The sequence below is a fragment of the Lissotriton vulgaris genome, chromosome 6 (assembly GCF_964263255.1).
Source record: "Lissotriton vulgaris chromosome 6, aLisVul1.2, whole genome shotgun sequence".
Lineage (NCBI taxonomy): Eukaryota > Metazoa > Chordata > Amphibia > Caudata > Salamandridae > Lissotriton > Lissotriton vulgaris.
The window spans coordinates 1,172,133,157-1,172,151,357 of NC_141694.1; the positions used below are offsets into that span (position 1 = coordinate 1,172,133,157).

At 47.5% G+C, this 18,201-nt stretch overlaps 1 protein-coding gene across 1 annotated transcript in view; it reads left to right on the forward strand.

The window, feature by feature from the left end:
- The window catches only part of SHPRH (SNF2 histone linker PHD RING helicase), a 759,436-nt gene that overhangs the window by 415,881 nt on the left and 325,354 nt on the right, over positions 1-18,201 (forward strand). The window lies entirely within an intron of this gene.

The window sequence follows — 18,201 nt, forward strand, 5'->3', positions numbered from 1 at the left end:
TGCAGGAGTTTCGTCACAAGAGGCTCTTCCAGAAATAGATGTCACTGCACTCATGCTGGAGGTATGATCGAGCCTCAAAAGTATAGACACCAAGCTTGATGCAATGACGGCCCAATTAGACACTGTGCGATCCCAGGTTGCCACGCACGAAACACGGCTAGACAGTCTTTAAAATCGAAACACGGAGTGCAGTGAATTCCAGCAGGAGACCAAAACGCACATTACCAACCTGGAAACTAGAATTGAGACACTGTGCGCCAAAGTGGATGCTTTAGAGGCGCGTTCTCGGAGATGTAACATTAGGGTCACAGGAATTCCAGAGACCACAGCAATGGGGAAAATGGAAGTCTTCATTAAAGACCTCCTGCATGACATCTTTGACCCGAGCCTCTCTCCGGTGTTCACCGTAGAGCGGGCGCACAGAACATTGGGGAAGAACCCACTTGTTGGGGCCACGCCGAGACCGATTCTAGTGAAACTGCTTAATTACCAAGACAGAGATTTAATGTTGCGTTTGGCAAGGGAGAAGGGAAAGATAACGCAAAAGGGAAGCAACATTTCTTTCTATCCAGATTTCACGCCACTGGTACAAGCGGCCCGCAAAGAGTTTTTGCCAGCCAAGAGGCTGCTGCTTCAGGCTGAGATCCCATAATCCCTCCTTTACCCGGCAAAACTAAGGGTCATGCACGAAGGCACAGCACACCACTTCCTCGATGCCAGATCTGCTCTGAAATTTGCGAAACACGTGTGTGGGCCCAAATCGAAGAGGAAAGCTCAAACTGAGGTTGAAGGGGGTGGTTCAATGAGTGATAATGATTGAGGTCTAATTGCCCTGCTATGCTGTCATCTCTGGGTAAAGTTCACCTCCCGCTGGTACTACTAAGGCGGACCCACTAAGTATACTGTTCTGTTCCTATGGATATGCATCGTGTGGAAAGGGTTGTCCGGATTTTGGTCTGTGTACTGACTTTACATTTGTTTCACAATGCGTGATATTTCAATTGTCTTTGGTCCTTGTTGCCTGGTCGTGGATTCGATCCTTAAACTAGATAAACAGCTTATAATAGTGCAGCCACCCGGTGTAAGCAGGGGTGTACGCCCGAGATGCCGCACCTCCGAGGGGTGTCTCCCGCAATTCAAAGGTTTTACTGTTCTAACGCCGATGGCGTGTTAGGGGGGGGTTTTGACACAACCTGATTGGGGGGTTGGTGTGGGAGGGGGGTGGTCTGGGGAACGGGGAAGTTTGGCCAGTTGTCAGTGCTACATGAACAAGAATCAGTGGTTTGATGTTCTAATATGGGTCAATCAGAATTTACATTAAATGCTTTGGACGAAGGACGATTGGTGTGACAAAGGTTCTAACATGCAACATAAGATGCCTAAATGATGGCAGAAAGTCTAGATTGATGCACAGCTATTTACTAAGGCATAACATTGACATCTGTTTCTTACAAGAAACACACATTAACTCCACAGCCTCACCCAGGCTCCAACATTCAAGATGGGGGTCCACATACTCAGCTATATTCTCTAATTATGCCGGAGGAGTAGCTATACTTGTGCGCAGAGGTATTGACTGGAGAAAACACACGGTGATAAGTGACAAAGTTGGCAGATATGTGGTGTTACATGGAACCCTACTTGGCAAAAATGTGATATTAGCTGCTGTATATGGGCCGAACGTGTGCGACCCAGAGTTTTTCAGGGAGGTGTGGGCTCAGATAACAATTCTAGACTGCCCAACGGTCATTTGGGGAGGTGACTTTTAAGTGGTCATAGATGACTCATTAGACAGACAAGGTGCATTCAGGCAATTGCATCCACACGCCAGTCAGGCATTGCGAGACATAATCAATGAAGGATCTTTAATAGATATTTGGAGATCCCGAAACGCACACACTAGGTTAGGAACATGCATTTCTGCACACCACGCAGCCTGGTCTAGATTGGATTTCTGGTTGGTATCTCAAGACGTACCCATCTGGACTGTTGATGTTGGAATTTTGGCCCGCTCCTTCTCTGATCATGCTCCCTGCCTACTAGAACTAGAAGTCCCTGGGGCCCCTACAAGGGCCTTCACCTGGCGCCTCCCGCCGCATGCGCTACAAGATGCAGCCTTCACTGAAGAGATAAGACAAGACATAAGACTACTTTGCTAACAATGAAGGTTCCGTCACCACTGAAGCAGTTCTATGGGACGCCTTTAAAGTGGTCATAAGGGGTCAATGCATAGCACGCAAGGCGGGGGTCTTGAAGGTCATCAGAAACACCATAGCTGGGTTGGAGGGTGAGCTCAAAACACTTGAGCAATCTTTCTGCGCTGACCCTACACCAGACACAGCCTCAAAAATTAAAACCAAACTACTAGACTTCGCCGAGGAAGCCCAGCGCGAGCTAAAATTCTTGGGTAAACAGGCTGAGGCACGAAGATATGGCGAAGGTGACAGACCTAGTCGAACCCTAGCTAGAATGATCAACTTCTCTGCACCACCCACACATGTGCGCACCATTCTTGACACTGAAGGGGTCATGACAACGGGGCAAAGTGAGATACTACAGGTGTTCACTACATACTATTCCAATTTGTATAATTCCTCGCACGCTGCGCCACAAGACGCTCTTGCGTCCTATCTAGAATTTATAGCACTTGTGTGGTTTAACAACGCACATAGGCAGTATATGGACCACCCTGTGACAGTCCAAGACATCGCCAGAACTATCAAAGCTCTCCCGCTCAATAAGGCTCCAGGGCCAGATGGCCTTACGGCAGCATTCTACAAAACCTATGTGGATGAGCTTGCCCCGCGGCTACATGAGGTGTTTGCTGAGGCACTAGAGGTGAGGACCCTGCCTGAATCTATGAGGGAAGCTCTTGTCATAACATTGCTGAAACCAGATAAAGACGACCAATGCCTTGACTCATACAGACCCTTGTCACTGATTAATGTGGACGTGAAAATTTATGCGAAAATAATAGCAGACCGTCTACAACCTTTGCTCCCAATGGTGGCCCTCCCGGACCAATCAGGTTTTATACCTGGCCGTGCAACCACGCACAACCTGAGAACTGTATTCTCGGTACTGCACTATTTGCATCCAGATGTACAAGCAGCAGGGATATTCCTAGATGCCACAAAGGCATTCGACTCTCTTGAATGGCCATATCTCTTTACCTTTCTGGAGCGTATGGGATTCAGCCCGTTGTTCATAAATCAAATTTGCTTACTCTACACTCATCCGAAGGCCAGAGTGAGAGTAAATGGCATGATATCAGACCCGTTCACGATTTCCAGGGGTACAAGACAGGCATGCCCCTTGTCCCCTTTATTATTCGCAATTGCCATGGAGCCATTAGCAGCCAGAATTAGGCAACATCATACCGCCAGAGGTATAGGACTTAGCTCCAGAAGCTTACTGATCTCGCTATACGCTGACGATGTCACTCTCTACGTGCATAACCCAGCTGAAAACCTGAATCCACTATTGAGGGAATTTGTTAAATTCGGGGGGCTGTCAGGTGTTAATATAAATTGGTCTAATTCGGTAATGTTTCCACTGACCGATAATACTTCCGAAGTGCACTCTGATTATCCTTTGCGATGGGAGGCTGATGAGTTTAAAAACCTAGGCATTTGGATCAGCCGCAATCTCCAAGACCTATGGACCCTAAATTTTGGAAGGGCAGTGTCCTGGCTTGAAAGTAAGGTGGCAATATGGTCGAAACTCCCTTTATCTCTGGCTGGTAGAATTGCACTTGTGAAAATGATTGTGTTGCCCAAATTCCTCTTATCTTTTCGCAAACATCCCCATCCCACTAACGCAATGCTTTTTCACTTGTCTACGTTCTCACTTACTGTCCTTGGTGTGGGCTGGGAGCCAGGCTAGACTCTCATGGGCATTATTAACACTGCCGCTACGACAGGGGGGCATGGGTGCCCCAGACATGCAACTATACGCGCTGTGCGCACAGGCCCAATACCTGCACTTCTGGGCTTATCCCACGCCTTACCAGCCACATGTGGCGGTTGATCTGGACACGGTGGCTCCACTACCCTTAAGTGTTGCCTTATATCGCAAAACTCCCAGGCCAACAAGGGATATTGACTCGGCTAACATGCTTCGCTGGGCGTGGCACGAGCTGCAGAGGCAAGCGGCCCTACCCCTGTTATACGCACCTGCGATCCCCCTCAAACAGAACTCCATGCTCCCCTGCCTGGAAGTAGGCGGAGGAGATGTCTCCATCGATGGATCTAAGCTGTACACATTTGCGGATTTGTACCCTGAGGGTATATTTTTAGATCTGCAAATCGAGGAGGAGAGCCAGTCTTTGTCTTTTGGGGACACTTCACATATCACAAACTTAAATCTGCATGCAAAGCGATGTGGGACCAGTTCCCGGAGGAACCGCCACACCTAACCGCACTCGAGAACATACTAGCGAGGGCATTCAGGAAGAAACTGGTAACACGCTTATACAACTCCATGCAGGAGCAGTCCCTTATTGTGGTGCCTAAATCTCTACAGTTGTGGAATGAAGAACTTGAGACGCCCTTAACTGACGACCAGTGGTCATTCTGTTGTAGACAGCTATTGGAACTCTCCCCAAATTGCAAACTTCGATTAATTCACTTTAAGTTTCTACACAGGTTTTACTGCACCCCACTGGCTCTACACCATATGGGTATTAGAGAAGATGATAAATGCTGGAGATGTGGGGCAGAGGGAGCTTCCTTTTTGCATGTAGCTTGGAACTGTTCGGCTCTATCTGAGTACTGGTCAGAGATTTTTGTAGCTATAAATCAAATTCTGAATAGAGCAGATTGTCCTTCCCCGCTCCTCAGTATCCTAGGATGGGTGGCGAATACGGAACCCAAAAGTCAGAAATTACATGCTTTGCTGTTATTATATGCTAAACGTCAAGTGGCTATGAAATGGGGACGCAGAACTCGGCCTAAGTTTGCAGACTGGCTGTCGGATGTGGCATATGGCCACACACAGCTGGGAGCATATTGGGATCTGATGCCGACTGCCTCACGGCCACGGGACATCTGGGAGCCGTTCTTGCAATGGTCACGAAACAGAGCGGAGTCCCCCCCGTCTGAGCCTGATGGCCTGGTGGCGTAGTTGTGGGGTGAGGTATTGGGATTATCTTGTATTAATATCTATGCAACTGTACCACCTGTAAATTATATGGCCGTTCCAGCCCAATCTGGGCAGACGATGTGTTAAACACTCACCTGTGTCTATATGTATGGATGTAAGATTTATCCATCACTTTGTGTATTGACTCCATATGATATGTTTCTTTGTCAGAATATTCCTAACTCCGTACAAAATGCTGAGATTGGCAGATTTGCTTCATCTGTGTACTGACAGTAGCCTGTTTTACTAGTTTGTTTAAAAAAATCTCATCCTTCCTAAAGGTTCAGCAGCAGAATCCACAATGCTTGCTTTATTTGTACATACAAATGTCGATATAATATGTACCTGCTGTGATTTACTATGCAATCTTCAATAAATACATTTAAAAAAAAAAAACAAGAACTCTCATAAACCTACTACTCAAGCCAACCCTAACCCGCCCCCCGCCCACTCCTGGTCGTTCCAGCCCCCCCACAACAATGGGGTAACTCAAGGCGATTCTCAGACAATAGGGTGTATGTACAAGGGGAAACGCCTGTGTCAGTAGCAAGGGTCTCTAACTCAAAAGTACCTGGGGACTCCTACACTTCACCGGGACCCGGCCACCTGTGTTGGGACTAGGTCGAGTGTTTCTAAGCTGATCAGCATGGCTTCCCACTCCAGTGATATAGGTTGTTTACATAGCCCTTTCTCTTCCTCCCTCTGAAGGGCCGCCCCCTCCACCCGACCCCACTGCACTAAATCCGCCTTCCATGCGGCCACCATAGGGGATCTGGGAGACTTCCATCTCATTGTTATGACCCTAATGGCCATAATGAGTGCCAGATTTAAGAATCTCAGTTTAACTTTTGGCTTTCCTGACCGTCGTCGTAGTCCCACAAGGCAAGGCAGTACCTCATTAGGGACCGGCAGTTGTGTCAGTCGAGAGGGCTTTGCAGACCTCAGCACTGTATCCCCGTACTCAAGGGCAAGACCACATCATATGGATGAAGTCCGCTTCCTCCTCCCCACAACGAGGGCAACAATAGGGGGAGTCCGGGAACATACAGTGTAGGTTCTTGGGGGTAAGATATGATCTATGTAGCACCATCGCTTGAATAAATTTAAGTCTGACATTATGTGACACTCTTTTAGGGTGTTCAAGCATGGTTTTCCATGCTTTGTCCGTAATCTCGGTGGCCGAGTCCTCTGCCCAACTTGTTCTAAGGGTCAAGAGTGGAATCGCTTCATGTGCCCTTATTCCTGTGTACAACCAACGCACCAGATGGCCCCCTGGTCCCATGTAATATAGAAGATGTACTAGTTCATGCTGTGTAGGTTTGGTCCGTTGTGGTGCCCATGTGGTCCTAATGTAGGGTTTCACCGTAGCATGTAATAAATATAGGCGTGGTGAGGCCCCAGTCATCTGTACAAAGGAGTTGTGGTCCAGTAGAGCATCATCCCCGAAAAAAAATCCCACTTCCTCCACCCCACTATCTGTCCAGCCTGTTAGTCTAGGTCATGTGAGTCTACCTTGTGGCGTAGGGATGCCTATCAAAGGAATATTCGCCGCATAAGGTGGTATCGCCGACGTATAAGAAAGAGCTTTCCTCCAGCAATGTAAAGTGGTTTTCAATAAATATCGGTAGCCTATTGACCAGCCTGTGCTTTCTCAAACAAGTCCTTCAGGGTCCTGTCTTTGCGCCCCACGGGAGGATGACATATCGCGCCACAATCTAAGTCCAGATGAAACCCTGAGCTGACTGGCATGGCTACCGCCCCAGCTGCGCCTCCCTTCGTCACACGTGATAGTATGCAGTAGCTGGGCACCTCCCTTTCCCGCGTCACTGGACACTCTGGCCTTGACTGTGCCCCCATCGAGGCACCGAATCCACCTTCTCTGGGGACACTGGGCTCTGTGGTGTCCGACCTCTTCTCAGCACATGGCGCTTTCGAACATCATGGCACAGGGGCAAGTGGGTTAGGGTGATGCAGTAACTGTGTGGTCCACGGCGGGGAGCCCGCCACTTCCCCCCGCAGACTCCTCTAATGAGGTTCAACACCCGGCCCCACGCTATCGGGGCACCCCGGTCCCTGGGCAGCCTACAACCCTCACAGATTGTCTCCCTCGCCGCTCTTCCCTATCACTTGGACGTGCTTGAAAAGTGGCAATTGCCTGAAACAATCCTTTGTCGCCTCTGTTCCGTGTAATGACCTGTGAGGCTGGTCTTCCTTCAGCAGGGGCCCAGCAACTGCACACTCTGGCACGGGAGGGCTCCACTAGGCCCCTAGGGCCCTCTGCCAGCGCCTGGCCTGCCCACCTCCCTCTGGCTCGCTCTCCAGCGGCCGGCGGATTGTGCTCCCCTTGTGTTCTCGCCGGGGTCCCGGAGGCCAACCACTGTGGTGGGCTCGCCGAATTGGGCTGCTCTCCACTCCCACTCAGTGACTCACCCGGCAGGGATGCCTGGACCAGGCCGCAGGGCTTCCAGAAGGCCGCAGCCTCACCCTGAGCTCTCTAAAATGGCGTCCGCTTCCTTTCTTGCAGTACTGGCGGCAGGATTCCAACTTCTCACTCCCGACAAAGTCTTCCGATGTCAGGCGTACCGCAGGCTGGGCCCCGTGGAGTATGCTCCAACTGGAGCCTCCCCAACTTCCTAGGGCCCCGATGTCTCCACTCCGGTGATCACTGGCCGCCAGGTTTCATGTCCTTCCGGTGGTCTACGGTGGGTCATGGGCAATGTCACTAGCCGCTCCCTCGGCGCCGCCGTAACGGGAGGGCCCCGGTACCGCCACCGGGCCCTCAACCGTTTCCGTGTGCAGCTAGGCCCCGCAAGGACACTCACAAGATGGCGGGCGGGAGCAGCCTGTCTCCTCTCCCGTCTGCGGCAGGACCTCCGCCGATGCTCCACTCAGGTTCGGCCGTCTGTCGTCTCCTCAGTGGCGCAGAACCACCAGCGCCGGCCGCTGCTCCGGTCGGATCTCCCGGGGCTCGCCTCTCCGCCCTCCGGGCAACCCTACGCACCGCCAAGGATCGCAGGGCCTCACCTCGCAGCCTCACGGGAAGGACACACTCTTAGCCACTCGCCCGCGCCGTCAGAACTGCGCTCTTGAGCTACTTCAAGTCGCCGGAAAAGTGCCCAGCAGCCCCGGTGTTTAGGCCAGCAATCGCTAAAACGGCCAAAAGCTGGTGCTTTAGCGGGCCGTCGGCGGGAGCGCCAGAGCAACACGTATGTTCACGCCGCCATCTTTGCCACCCTCTCTGAATGCATTTAGAGATGCCAAATATTGGGGTGCGCCAATGACTCTCACAAATTGTATTGAGGTGTGTAACTAGTCTCTATTTTGGTGCTTTACAAGTCAGTAACAGCCCAGCAAGGCATGTTTCCCTCTCCTGCATTTGAGCAGTGGTCCTACTCATAAAAAGAAGTGGAAGTTATTGCACTTTTCCAATGTTCTGCCGCTTCTGCCGAACCATCAAAGGGACTGGCATAAAAGGGCAAATCAATGGAAGAGCAAAAAATGTTGGCAGTATCCTAGCTCACAGCACTTTTTCTAACCTCATCCCCTTAAACCGTACCTGATTTGCAGTGTGGCTTTTGTGTTTTTTCCCTATACCTTGTAACATGAGCTACCTAGCAGTGTTAAGTTCATCTTCACCATACCTTTCTGCACAGAGATCTCCTTTTTACATATCTTTATCTGAATTGCTAAAGCAAAGGCCAATTGTAGTGAGGCTGACCTGTTTTCGATGTTCTTTATCACAGCAAAGTAGATTCAGCAACTCATTGCCATATCTCTTGGCGTCTGATTCCATCCTAGTCACCTCATGGTCAAAGCTCAAGGTAAATGCCTTTGTGCCTTCTGCAATTGAGGAGATTGTTATGGTTTGACCACAGATACTTCAAGGTCAGTGTTCCTACATTTACATATGGCTCCAGTCCATCTCATTTGCTCTACTTCTTCCGGTTCCACTGCCAGTGCTTCCTGTCCTGGTAACAGCCCTCTTTGTGCTGATGTTAATTTTGCTAATTTTTGGCCTATGTCCAGGCCTTGCAACCTTGGAGCCACCCAACCAACCAAGCTGCTAACTCACCTCAATTCCAGGAGCTAAATTGTTCAGGCATGAACACACACAGACTCAGGCACTGCTAACGTTGTCCTATATGTACCTGTCAGAGTCCCACATTTTCAAGCAGATGTGTCCTCTGGAACCCCATGCTCTAAATTACAGGCCCTGTGGCCGAAAAGACAAGATATTTTTAATACTTAGAATCAATTAGCTTCATCTGATTGCAGTTTGCCAGAAGATTAACTCTTTGTCCTTCTGAATAAGATGGCCTAATGCCGAAAACTGCAGGAGAAACAAATCAGTCCGTTGGTCTCTCTTGGAGACAAGCTAATGTCGGTTTGTGAGATGTGTGGCTCCAAGGTTGCGAGGTCTGCAAGAGAAGAAAATTAATTGTAATGAGAATTTGAACACTGCACTAACCTGCTCTGCTAACATGTTCAAGAAGAATGTAAATGTATACATAGCTGATGTCTCCCCGGGTGATAAGAATGGTGATGGGAAGGACCTATTCAGTGCTTTAATTGACGAGGTGCAGCTTTACTACACAGGCAGACTCAGCCAAATCCCTTAGCTCCTTCCATATGGTACCTGCCACACCATAGCCCCCCGTTCTAGATAGGCAAGCTTTTCAGAATTTAAAGGCATTGTGCACTTTTTTCAGAGCCTTTTCCTCCTCTGTCTCAGCATCAAGGGAGGGAGGTAGAATCACAGAAGGGGAGGGGATAAATGCACATTTTCTAAAAGTGCTGAGGATCCCAGGTGGTGCCGTAAACTGACACAGAGCTGTGTCGCTCCACCCCACAGCCTGGGTTGTGTGATTTCCCCCTGGCGCTCTGACCGGACTTGGGCCAGAAACCAGACCCCCCCTAGGAATGGTGTGTCGGGAGGCGGCCAGAGACCTCTTTGCTAATGACAAGAGAATCTGAACCCAACCGCGAGGGAGCGGTTCAAAATGGTGGACTGAGCCTAAACAGGAGAACAGTGGTGAGCGAAGTGCTACAGACTTACTACTCTGACAGTCTCAGCCAAATTTCTTAGATCCTGCCATATGGTACCTGCCACACTATAGCTCTCCTTCTAGATTGGCCAGCTTCTCAGTGTTTGAAGGCATTGTGCACTTTGTCCCAAGCCTCGTCTTCCTCTGTCTCCACATCAAGGAAAGGAGGTAGAATTACAGAAGGGAAGGTTGGGGGAGGGGTTAAATGCAAAATGTTCTAAAAGCTCTGAGGATCCAAGACGGAGCCGTAAACCATCACAGAGCTATGTCACTCCCCTCCACTGCCTGGGTGGTGTGATTCCTCCTGGTGCTCCTACCCTGCTGGGGCCAGAAACTAGACCCCCCTAGGAATGGAGAGGGTTGTGATGCTGCCTGAGACCTCTCCGCTTGTGACAAGAGAATCTGACCCCAACCACGACTAAGCAGTTCAAAATGGTTGGCTGGGCATAAATAGAAGAACAGCGGTGGAACCTACCAGGAGTAATGTGGACTGAGGGGGTTTGGAAATTGGTCTTTACAGCTTCCATACTCCTGCCCTGCAGTGATTGACGAGGCTTCGGATGGCGGCTGATCCCCGAGCTAGTTGCGCCCTACATACAGCTTCTGATACAATAGACCCAGTGGTAAGAAGAATCCCAGGAAAAGACTTGAGGCCGTAGCGACCTCGGCTCAACTTGTGCTACAGAAGAAGCAACAGGTGGAAGAAAAAAGAACGCACCCTACCCTAAAATTAATTAAGACTGTGAGGTGGAGGCCAATCTCACTAAGGAAGAAGGAGATGTGAGAAAGGGGAATGCCAATGCAGACCCAAAGCAACAAAATTAACTGAGTTCGAAATTGCCCACGCCCCCTCCACCCTCACCCCGAGAAATGAAGCATCTTGTAAATCTAGATAGGAGACGACTCACAACATGTGAAGAGCTTCAGGAGGGGTAGGTGACATCCAGACTGCTGTTAAAACTACCTACCTCTCTTGATAAGTGACCTCAAGCGTGCCCTAGGTTTAAGCACCTGCTCTGGTTGCTTGCATTATGCCAACCCTAACTTAAGGGGACGACTCTGATGAAATACGGAATCAGAGCTGTCTCTTCAGATCTGAACTCTATATATATTCTGCCTGAGAGAAAGCCATGATCTGCGGTTAGGCGGGAAGACCCAGAGGTCTTTAGTGCCACTTCTCCTAGAAGAACGTCTTCTGTGCACACCCCCTGCTCTGGGTGTCTGCGGTCCTTCTCTGTAGGCCTGGAATGTGGTGGGATCCCTCTTCTTGATGAGCTAGAGCCTGACTGCTATCCTAGACTGCCAAGATGACCTCTCCTCAAGTACATATGGACAAATAACTCTCAGGCAGGCAATTGGAGAAGCCAGAAAGCCAAACAAAGTCCTACCCAAACCAACACAACCAAAATTGACGATACTGAACTGAAGGAGGCACCTGTCATATGCTAGTACTTAAAGTTATTGTTGGTGTGGTTCAGATAGGACCTGGGAGGGCTATGTGCGAACATCAACCTGTAAAATAACCAGCAGTACCAACACCCACCGACCACGCACGCAACCTGGGGTTTATCCTCGACTCAACACTCTCCAAGACCAAACAAGTCAACGCCGTCTCGTCCTCTTGCTTCAACACCCTACGCATGCTCTGCAAGATCTACAAGTGGATCCCCACCGAAACAAGAAGAACGGTCACCCAGGCCCTCGTAAGCAGCAAGCTGGACTACGGAAACGCCATCTACGCAGGAGCCTCAGCCAAACTCCTGAAACGCCTACAACGCATACAGAATGCCTCTGCTCACCTGATCCTCGACATCTCGCGCCACAGCCACATCACACCACACCAGAGAGACCTGCACTGCATTCCCGTCAACAAGAGGATCACCTTCCAACTCCTCACCCACTCACACAAGGCCCTCCACTCCCTGAACCGACTGCTCCGCCCTGCCGACCTCACCCTCACCACTGTTCCCCGCATCAGAAGAGCGACCACCGGCAGCAGATCGCTCTCCCACCTCCCCTCTAAGACCTGGAACCCCCTCCCCATCCTCCTACGGCAGACAGACCCAGGACCTACTAATCTTCAGGAGGCTTCTCAAGACCTGGCTATTCAAGCTGTAGCACCCCCCCCCCGTGCCTTGAGACCCTCACAGGTGAATAGTGCTCTCTACAAATGTACTGATTGATTGAACTAACTCTCACACCTCAAAAAAGACATCAGTGAGTGTGTGGGGTGAGGGGCTCTCTTTAGAAGAGAACAAGGAAGTGTGGGAAGAGGGACACAAATATATCAAACCGGAGATACTATACTACAGGAACAAAACCTATATCTCCAGGGAAAATTAGAAAACTTAGAAAATAGGTTCTGCCAAAACATTAGAATTCTTGAGGTACCTTCAATTACCTCTGATAATCCCTTCAAAGAATTCATAATTTTGCTCTTTAGGGACCTGCTAGACTCTGAAGCCCCCAAATTTAATGAACTTGACAGAACACACTGTCCCGCCATGGGGCCCCAACAATCCAACACCTGATGATGTCACAAGAGTGCACTGCTTTGTTCTTGAGGAACAGATTATCACTGCAGCTTTGGAGAGGGGGGATCTGAGCGCAGATGGTGCCAGAATCTAAATTTACCAAGAATTGTCATTGGTAACCCCCTTGAAGAGACGAGACTTTAAGCCACTAACTAATCACCTACGGAATAGAAATGTCAAATACTTCTAGGGAAATCCTTTCTGCCTCATGTTTCTGTGAGAAGGCAAAATGAGATGATTTTACTACTGGGTGGAAGCTGAAGAACTGCTGTTACCGGATCATTATGCCGCAGAGCAGACACAACCCAGGGATGTTCGATCAACCCGACAAACAATCTACAAGGAGAACTTTTGCATGTAGTTAGCCACAAGCTGAGACCCTTCCTGGAAGATGCAGAAAACGAGAGGCGAGACGTGATCAGTACCGTCAGACCAGCCAGTAAGGCTATTAGGGCGGAGGACACCTCAATGAGTGGGTGCCCGGGCATGAATCAGGCCTAAATAGACCTAGTCGATGGAGGAGATAGTAGAAGATGGAGGGGGGGGGGGCATGGGAAGGAAGAAGGGAATGACAGACATTTGAAGACCTTTAGTAAATCACCGAGGCCATATTGGGTAAAATGGTTTCATTGATGTATATTTTTTCTTTGGGGCTTTTAGAGTTAGGTTGGGGCCCCTTAATTATGCCGTCGTTTTTTACTTATACAAGAAAATACACCTCTTATTGACCAGCACTTTCAAATTACTCTCACTTAACATATGGGGGCTAAACTCTCCCAACAAAAGATACTACAGGCAATCTAGCCAAAGACACTACAACCCTGATCTCGTTTTACTTCAGGAGACTCACTGAGAAAACAATAAAAATATTCCATTCAGATTTGGGCATTGGCATTTCAGGGGAGACCATTCTAGTCAGCAACAATCTGGTGGGGGAGAAGTTCCTTGTAGTAAGGCACCGAGAGGGGCAGTTCCTGAAAGTTCAGAATTGGGGCAATAGATTCTCCATAACATACATAATCATATATGTCCCAATTGTCAGACGGGACCATTCCCTCAAAGCCACTATTTGAAAGTTCATTGAAGGAGCTGAGAAAGAGATGATAGTGGAGGGAGATATTAATCTGGTGTGGGACCCTGGCCTGGGTAGGGGTAGGGGTTCAGAATTGGGGAAATAGATTCTCCATAACATACATAATCATATATGTCTCAATTGTCAGACGGGACCATTCCCTCAAAGCCACTATTTGAAAGTTCATTGAAGGAGCTGAGAAAGAGATGATAGTGGAGGGAGATTTTAATCTGGTGTGGGACCCTGGCCTGGGTAGGGGTTGCTCTACAGGGCACAAAACCGGGATCTTCTCCAAGGGCTCAAATTGTCTCTTGGAACAGTGGGGGCTGGAAGATCATATTGTTATATCCCACCCTCTAATGCACAAATTACTAATTTTGGCTAACTCAGCTATCTCATTATCACATGATGGTCATATTGAAGTCAACTGGGGTTAAGGGCCACTTACGGCCACTGAAACCCACTAGCAAATCTTGCCAGACACAGTTAGAGACAGTTGAATGAAATAGGAAGTGGCCTAGTTAATTGCAAACTTTTTCAAAATAAACAAGGAGATAACCCACTGGCAACTAGATAGGACGCCTTCAAGGCAACGGTAAAAGAGAAGTCAATGGCGGTGATTTACTGCTGGGCAAAGTGAGGCTAAGGAGGTGAAAGACTATCTGGTTTCAGAATTAGCTTCCCTAGTAGATGTTGAAACACAGAACTCCCTCATAAAACCCATAGGCAACTAGCAAACCTGAGGGGTTACTTGAAACATCCTCCAAACAAACAGGCCACAAAGCCATTTCTGAAATTGGGCCGACCTTGTTATGATAAAGGCAACAAGGTAAGGACTCTGTTAGCCCACCAGCTCCAGGCCTAGAAAGTTAGGAGGTATGTAAGAAAGAGAAAGAGAGCCAATTGGACATTTACAATTAAGGAGCCAAATAAAAGGGAAGGTTCATCCATGCCTGTACTCCCAAGACAAAGAAGACAGCGCAAAGATTAAAGACTATCTACAGTTCTATGCTATGCCAAGACACCTACTGGAGGGAGAAATAGAGCAGCCTATCGATGTCTCAAAATTTAAACAGGCCTTCGGGGGATGTGTCCTATAAAAGAACTTGGGCTGGATGACTACACAAATGTATTTTACAAAACATATATCTTATGCTTGGCAGAACCCTTAACTGCTCTTTAAAACTAATTCAAAAGTAATTACGGAGTTGCCCCTGCCAAGCAATGGGCTGCCATTTCCTTGGTCCATAAAATGGGTAAGGACCCAACATTGTGTACTTCTCATAGACTGATTGCCCTGCTTAATGTGCAAACTAAAACAAGGGGTCACTGTTCCAAAGAGAAAATAATCAGTTTAGACAATGGGGAAAAGAGTCAGCATGGCTCTTACTTTTTGCCCTCACACATCCCAAGGGATGTCATGCTTCATCATAGGGCAATTGCTCCTCGTCTGGCAGGTGCTGCAATGCCCTATGGGTCCCCCAAAGGGTTGCTTCGGCGGAGATCTTTTGAATTTTCACCTTATGATGCGTGTGAGGTGGTGCTCAAAGAGTGGTGAGTGAGTATAAAAATTACTAGAGGGTATCAGTGCTACGTCAATTTAATAAGTGGATTCCTCGCTCAAGAGTAGCAAACCGTTAGGTTACGGCTGCTAAAGGATTATAAAGAGTTATAATGGACTGAGGTAGCTGGGTGTAAATGTGTGGTGAAAGTTTTATATTTATTGGGTAGACTTGTTTTGCGACCCAGTGGTCTCCGGAAGAGATCTTTGGTGCTTCTTCAGGACCAGGAAAAGAAAGTCGATAAGTAGAAGTGTGTGTAGGGCGGCCTTCCAAAAATAGAGTGTTGCCACCTGTTATATCTCATTCTAGTGATCCAATCTAGAACGACTAAAATAGAGCAGGGAAAGTGAAGAGGGAGAAAAGGAACATATAAAAGAATGTTTATCAGGTATCTGGCATAGGGACTCCTGTACAACCAGAAGGTCCCACGCATGTGGACCACCTTTATATTTCTAGTGCCATTTACCAGAGAAAGGCATCTCTTTTATCCTTGATAGGAGCATGAGGCAGGGTTTCCCTCTATCTCCTATCATATTTGATGTAGCGGTTTACATTTTGTTAACCATATTCCTTCAATAAAATATGCAATTTGAAAAACAGCTTTCTTCCTTGCCACACATTAGTAAAGCCTCTGTCAAAATACCGGCTTTTTTCCACAGTAGAAACCTTTAGATACAGGGAGGTGCAATAGACCAATCTTGTGTTTAACCCAAGTTAAGAAAGTTCACACCATAATCACTCTGCGGACATACCATCGATATTTTCATATGTATAACTTCTGGTAGGAAAATCACTCCATTTACTGTACATCATGAAAAGATTCCTCAAGTTCCTAGATACAATCAGATTTTCTAATTGAATTTTTGCCTTTGCTACCAGGAAAAAATCACAAAGTACGGGAAAAAAGGCAAGGGAGACCGAAAGGTAATACAAAAGTTGTTATTTACATATAGAGGCACATAAATACAACTAAATTGCAGTGACCAAAACAACCAGGTGTATACTGGCAGTGTGTAGGTGAGTGAACGGCGCAGTTACACAAGTGATCATAAACAACGTGAGGTGGCGCAAGTGAAGGTAAGTGAAGGTCAGGACAAATATTTACAATTATACACAAACAATCATTAATTGTAAATGACCAATGGAAAGCCGCGAATTGGCGTTGCAAGGTTGACGGCGTTTCAACCTCTATAACTTGAGGTCATCATCATGACGATGGTCACATGAATAAGAATGTGCTCTGTCCCACATGGAGGACGGAGTCCACGTCTGGGAACCCAGAGGAAGCTTATAGAGAGTGGGATCAACCTCAACAAACTAATCAGAAGGCAGTCAAGCAGCAGGGAAGTCCGACGAGCAGGATATCAATCGGTGCTCAGGATGAACTCTGAAGACAGCTATTTGGAGGAACCGGCTGAATCGGGTTGTCTCCCGGATGTTTGAGAAAGTCCCAGACGGACCCGATGGTCTTGTCGGCAGACGGAGGAACCATATTTCTTAGGTGTGGGGAATAAAACGTGACCACACAAGGGCTGGAAACAACTGTGTAAATCACTGGGAAAGAAGCCGGGCAGGTCGGGTTTGCTCGCCTTCTGATTACAAGTTACAAGTTGATATATTGTTCTTTCTCCTCATAACAGCTGGACAACATTGCAGCCAGGAAGCCTCTCTTTCTCATGTTATGGCATAAGGATATGTGTGAATAATAACACTTACTGTGGAGACAGATTGGTATTACAAGTCTTAAAATTGAAGCTTGTGCGCCTGCGTGTTAATTGTAATCTTAAATATGAGTGCTTACCAAATGTGGCCTCTCGTTATGAAGGGGAATTAGTCACAGGACAGGTGCTCACTCAATATGCCACCACTTCCCTTACAATAGGATTGATGTGTTTTCTATTGCAATACAACACAGGCTTGGGCCTAAGTACCTTACTACACGTTATCACAAACAGTTATTCGCTGGAGGTTCACTCTATGGAACATATTCTGTGAATGTGTAAGCAAGATAGTGAAGGGCCAAAGCCAATGAAGTAGTGTTTTGAAGGCTTAGGGCCACATGCGTCAGTTATTAATTGCGATTTTTAAGTAATCGCAATTCAGGAATGTCAATTCCATATGCATGTAGGAATCGCAAAAAAATTGAGATTACTACACATTCCTTATTTGCAACTCGCAAATTGCGAATCGAAAATAAGGAATTGCTTCCCATTTATTCCTGTGGGCCTAGAGCCCCATAGAAATCAATGGGAATTGCATGTGTAATTTGTGTGTACCTAATAGGTACTGGCAAATTGCAAATGCAATTTTAAGGGTGCAAGGGTGCTAAAAGGATACCCTGATGCACCTCTGAAATTGCAATTTAAAAACATGTTGAACACACACATGCCTCAAGGGCATGTATATGTGCAACATAGAGTTTGAGTTTATGGTTATTTGCGTTTCTTAAATACAAAATCGCAATCTTTTTTTGTTGCATTACATTTAGGGAATCACAATTTGAGATTCCCTAAATGCAGTTGCAATTTGATCGCAAATTTAGCGATTACTTAATAAGCGATTTTTGCATTTGGGATGATGCATCCCAAATGCAAAAATTGACGTTGCAAAAGGGCAGATTCTGTGAATCTGCCCAATTGTGACCACAATTTCCGATGATGCATGTGCCCCCAAGTGTATTCATGAACATTTCAGTGTATTGACAGTTGTGTAGTCTGTACATTTGCATCCTAGTACCTAGTGAGTTGATTAAATGTTTTAGTTGTTTCTAGAGACTTATACTTATTTGATGAATTTAAGACTTCAATTAAAAATGGTATTGCTAACACTGTGAGCAGGAACAGAAC